At 37.2% G+C, this 6,000-nt stretch overlaps 1 protein-coding gene across 1 annotated transcript in view; it reads right to left on the bottom strand.

The window, feature by feature from the left end:
- Positions 1-6,000, bottom strand: part of dpy19l1l (dpy-19-like 1, like (H. sapiens)) — a 196,285-nt gene that overhangs the window by 2,669 nt on the left and 187,616 nt on the right. The gene's annotated exons all lie outside the window — the stretch shown is intronic.

Below are 6,000 nucleotides of genomic sequence, written 5' to 3'. Positions count from 1 at the left end.
TAAGGAACTAAAACTTTCGCTAGCATAAGACCCTAGCTGAACTCTTTGCTTAAGGATCCTGAACTTTTGCACCAAAAGTGCTTGAACTTTTAACTTGTCTGTATTACCTAATTTGGAAATGGCACATGTCACTCATGACCAAACAGGATGTAAACGTTTTTTTGACTCATTGTCTGATTTTTCTGCATAAATATCTCTGATTATAAACACTCTGCGGAACTTCCCTGCAGACTGCCTTGCACTCTGTTTGGTTCTTCCCTTCTGCGCTGAATAATAAAATTCCCAAAGACAACTTATTGATTCCAGATCCTTTATTTGACTAACTAAAGAGAAAAATCCACGATACAATTTAAAACAATAAAGACACAGCAATAATAAAATAACTCAAGAATAAGATACTGAATAAAATATAAAAACAAGATGAAAAACAATAAAATAGAATGTAGAATATAATATATAGAAACTATCAATAAAATAACAATAAAACAAATACAGATAAAATAATTAATAGTAAATAAGAAATAGAATACCTATAAAACTATAAAATTATAATATTATAATATTATAAGACACTACATAAAGGCCAGACCAAAGAGATGGGTTTTTAGTCTACGTTTAAAAGTTTCAATGCTTCCAGCTCCTCTCAGATCCTCCGGCAGGCTGTTCCAGAGTTTTAGTGGCTAAAAGCATCATCACCGAATGTTTTGGTTCTACTCTGTGGAACAGCCAAGAGAGAAGAGCTGGAGGATCGGAGGAGCCTTCCTGGTTCATGTACTAAAAGCATCTCTGATATATAGTCTGGTGCAAGTCCATGCAGCGCCTTAAAAACTAATAAAAGAACTTTAAAATCAATGCGAGAACTAACAGGCAGCCAGGGTAAGGATTTTAAAATAGGCGTAATGTGTGCTCTCCTTCTGGTCTGAGTCAGAACTCTTACTGCAGAGTTTTGGATCAGTTGCAGCTGATTAATTGTGTTTTTGGGTAGACCAGAAAGGAGAGCGTTACAGTAGTCTAGCCTGCTAGTTATAAAAGCGTGCATTAGTCTCTCCGTATTGCCCAGAGAGAGAAATGGTCTCACTTTGGAGATATTTTTTAAATGATAAAATGCTGTTTTTGTGACACTGCGTATATGTGGTTTAAAATTAAAATCAGAGTCAAATATCACTCCTAAATTTCTTGCCTCTTGGCTTGGGTTTAGTCCAAGTGTATTTAGTTTAGAGGCCAGTTTCTCTCTCTGAGCCTTTGAACAAATAATCAGTACTTCTGTTTTGTCCTGGTTGAGCTGTAAAAAATTCTGTGACATCGAGGCCTTAATATCCGAAATGCAGTTAAAAAGTGAATCAAGTGGTCCAGTGTCATCAGGAGACACGGCCACATAGAGCTGGGTGTCATCAGCATAATTATGGAAAGGGATGCTGTGTCTCCTGATGACACTGCCCAGGGGTAACGTGTATAAATTAAAAAGTAACGGTCCTAAAATTGATCCTTGTAGTATTCCACAGGTAACCTCATATTGTTTGGAAAACTGATTGTCTATAGAAATGAAGAATGTTCTTCCACAAAGATATGAGGTGAACCACTTTAAAACCATTCCAGACAGGCCAACACACTCATCTAATCTATCTAAAAGAATTTGGTGGTCCACAGTATCGAAAGCAGCACTCAGGTCAAGCAGCACCAGAACTGAAGGTTTGTTCTTGTCAAGGTTTGTTCTGATATCATTTACTACTTTTAGCAGGGCCGTCTCTGTGCTGTGATTTGTCCTAAAACCAGATTGAAACATTTCCAATTTGGTATATGAATTTAAAAAGGCACTTAACTGAATAAAAACTAATTTCTCTAAAATTTTACTTAAAAATGGGAGGTTTGAAATTGGTCTATAACTGCTGGGAGATAGAATGTCCAGGTTCCCTTTCTTTTAAAGAGGTTTAACTAAAGCAATTTTAAAATCAGTGGGGAAGACACCTTGCTGTAGGGAATAGTTTACAATGGCTAGTATGTCTTCAGATACTGAACTAAAAAAAAGGGAAGTTTTAAAAAGGGATCATACCTGCTACATGCTGGTTTTAAAAAGGGAAGTTGGGATGGGGTCAAGGGAACATGTGGAAGGTTTCAGTTCTGTTACTACTTTCCTCAGAGTGTCAGCCTCAACCAGGTCAAACATTCATATCTCGCATCACATTTTACGCAGGATACTGGTAAAAGTGCAGTGTGCCTGTTTTGCTGGCAGATACAAGACCTAATGTTAATTAATTTCTCCCTGAAGTAGCCAGCAAACTCTTGGCATTTAAAAGCTGGGGGCTCACTGCTGTAGTTTGTAGCAGGATTTATAAGATAATTGATTGTGTTAAAAAGCAGTCTGGGGTTGTGAATATTGGTGTTGATTAAGTTGGAGTAGTATGACTGTCGGGACTTTCGAATTTCCTTGTTATAGTTTTTAAGGTTTTCAGTAAAAATATTGTGATGGATTTCTAGCTTTGTTTTTCGCCATCTGCACTCTGCAGCTCTGCATTCTCTTTTTAACTTCATGGTGTGATTATTTTTCCATGGACCAACCTTTTTCATAGTTATTTTCTTGGTTTTGATCGGAGCGACTGCGTCAAGCACTGTTTTCATTTTATGGTTAAAATCCTTCACTAAAACTTCACAGGATGATGGTAAAACTGTACTTTTGTAAGCTGCAATATGTGATGTGAGAGTTGTGGCCACTTCAGAGGTGATGTATCGCTTTCTAATAGTGCGTTCTATGGTGTTGTGTAGAGAGTGATCGAGACAGTTAAAAAATACACAGTGGTGGTCAGAGAGAGCCAGATCAGTAACAGATGATATGTTGATGTTCAGACCATATGATATAACCAGATTTAATGTATGTCCATGTTTGTGAGTAGGTAAGTTAATATGCTGTTTAAAATCCATACATTCTAATAATTCTGAGAACTCTTTGGCTCTGGTATCTGCCAGATTATCAATATGTATATTAAAATCTCCAATTAAAATACAGGAGTTGTAACTTGTGTGAATGACAGATAGTAGTTCTTCTGACTTGACAATGAAATGAAATGATAACAAGAAATGAAACTGAAAGTGTTTAAGCCCACGCTGTAAAAATGTTCCAGTGTGTTCCATTTGTCTCTGTGTGTGTGTGTGTGTGTTTCCAATATTGAACACCTCAAAAGAGCAGTCTACAGCTGATTGGAATTGAAATTTCCCTACTAATGTGTGTGTTTCGTAAACATTGTACCCATGAAGATCATGAAGTGATGTGTAGTGGATACGGAGGCTGTGAAGTGCAAATCACAACGGCAAATAACAAAACACAGCAACAAATCAGAAAACACAACTGCAAGAACAAAACATAAATGCAAATTGCAAATCAAATTAACAAAAGTAAAAATGCAATGACAAATCAGAAAACAGCACAAATGCAAAATCACAACGGCAAAACAAAAACCACAACCACAAATTGGAAAACACAACAACATTCAGTTTTTATGTTAAATAATTCATTTTCATTCTTTCAGTTCATTTTCTAAAGTAAATGATATTCCAAGCTAAATCATGCTGTCATTATTTTGTTTGGGGAAGGCCCTTTTCTGTCCCAGCATGACTGAGCCCCAGTGCACAAAGCAGATCCATAAAGGTGTGGCTGGCTGAGTTTGGTGTGGAAGAACTTGAGCGGCCCGCACAGAGCCCCGACCTCAACCCCATCTAACACCTTTGGGATGAACTAGAACAGAGTTTGCGAGCCGAGCCCTCTGGTCCAACATCAGTGTCTGAGCTCACAAATGCTCTTCTGGATGAACGGGCAGAAACTCCCACAGAATATTGCCTCCCAGAATATTGGAAGCTGTTCTGCTGCAAAGGACCAACTCCATATTAATGCCAATGGATTTAGAATGGGAGGTCAGAAAAGCTCCTGGAGGTGGAATATGGAAGTGACCCAATACTTTTGTCCGTACTGTGCACATACATACATACATACATGCACACACATGTCTATAAGTACTATTCGAGATACAAAAAAGAATCCATTCAGCACCTGTTCAAATTAAATACTTCACCTATACGAAATAAAGTTAAAGGCCAACAAATATTAAGTTATGATATCATAGAATAATCATAATCAACTTGTTATCCCATGTTTTTGTTTTTGGCAGATTTTACATGCATTCATACCTGAAAGACTAAATAAATATGGTTATCTGAAAGTGGAGGCCAGAATACAGGTTTATTATCTAGACAAATATTCTCATTTAGCTATAGCAACTATTGCCTGGCCTCTACTGAATTTTTGGTGAAGGAGACTAAAATTGAAACGATAAAGATATTGAGTTTATTTTATTTATTATTTTTTAATGGTGAGAGATTATAATTTTGCATTTAAGACTTTATGGAGCTGCAGACACCTGGTTATACCTCTTTTTTGTTTATTTTGAAAATGCTTGTAAACATCGCTGTAAATAATAAGATAATAGAAGAATACGATTTGAGGCAGATGGTGTAGAATTATTTGAGTAAAGTAATTTCCAGTTACCTAAATGTACCTTTCCTATTATCTGCTGGCTCATGTAGTAAAATGTATCATGATAATATACGCAATAACACATAAACATTGTTAGTAATAAATGCTGATATAAGTAATTCAAAGTAAGCACAATATTAATAACAATGCACGAATGAAACAACATGGGCCTCTCTTCTTGCTACTTGTACAAAACTGATCTGAAAGCAGTCTCAGGAGTTGCAGAGGAGGCATCAGCATGCAAGTTGTTTTGAGAGAAACCCTTCGGATGCTCTCACGAACTCCAGCTGCTGGTCCACCTGCTGGCTCCACATGGAGGCTGCAGCCATTTCTCCTGCTCCTGCTTCCAATCTGGCTCACCAGCATGCTGGGGTAACAAAGGAAGACATGCAGACCAGAAAGATTTTAGAGTGCATAGCCTCATTATAACTGGGCCTCTGCTGGCTCTCTGTCACCAGGGATAAAGAAACTATCTCCTTGTGGACCAGTGGCTGGTTAAACACCGAGGAGCTGCTGCAGGTAGAGCCAGAGATGGCAGGTGTGTGGTGGCCTTGACAGTACGATTGGGCAAGAAGAAAGACGGGGACACTGGTAAATAAACTGTTCTTATGAGTTAACTCCAGTGAACAGACCACACCCTGGTCACAGAAAGCTTGCTGACTGTGGTAACTGAATGTATGAGGTAACAGCTTTCACTAAAAAAAAAACATCTGCTGAGAGAGAGAGAGAGAGAGAGAGAGAGAGAGAGAGAGAGAGAGAAGGAGAGAGAGAGGGAGAGAGAGAAAGAGAGAGAGAGAGAAAGAGAGATAAAAAGAGCTGCAAACAGGCGGTTTTGAAGAGGATCGGTGAGCTGCTTGAAGAAAGCGCATCAAGACTCATCATCCTTGAGAGCATTTTTACTTCATCTCTCTCCTTAAATCCTTTTTGACCAGAGAGAAGGTGGGAAACATTTTTCTTTCTCTCCCCAAATTATTCTTGAAGTGTCTTTTGATTCAGCTCTGCTGTTCCATTGCCTGAGTAATAAATGAAATTTTAGTTAAAGTTAAAGTGTAATTAAAGAAACTGTGTGTCTTGTCTTATCTTCCATCTAGGAAAGCTCACTCTTCAGAGGAGCATCGTGCTTCCTTGCTTCTAATCTCTTTGAAGTCCATTATGAAAATATACTTTGCCTTTTTAAATTCCTGATTTTGCTTGAGTTTTAATGTACTTTAAATTGTATTTAATATCTATAATAATTGTCTTTTATATTTTTTTATACTACAAATTGTTTTTTTTTTTTTTTTAACATGATGAGTTTATGACTTGTTTTATCTTTTTCATTTTCTTTCTTTCTTTCTTTCTTTCTTTCTTTCTTTCTTTCTTTCTTTTTTTTGCTGTCTTTGTGAAGCACTTTGTGATATGGATCAGTTTCACACAGTAATGATGACAAATCTACTAATGTCCCTTTTTATTGTCTCTCTCTCAACCAGAAAGATGAA

The sequence above is a fragment of the Myripristis murdjan genome, chromosome 16 (genome assembly GCF_902150065.1).
Source record: "Myripristis murdjan chromosome 16, fMyrMur1.1, whole genome shotgun sequence".
NCBI classification, from domain to species: domain Eukaryota; kingdom Metazoa; phylum Chordata; class Actinopteri; order Holocentriformes; family Holocentridae; genus Myripristis; species Myripristis murdjan.
Note: the sequence above shows the minus strand (reverse complement) of the source record. Positions and strands in the feature narration are given on the sequence as shown.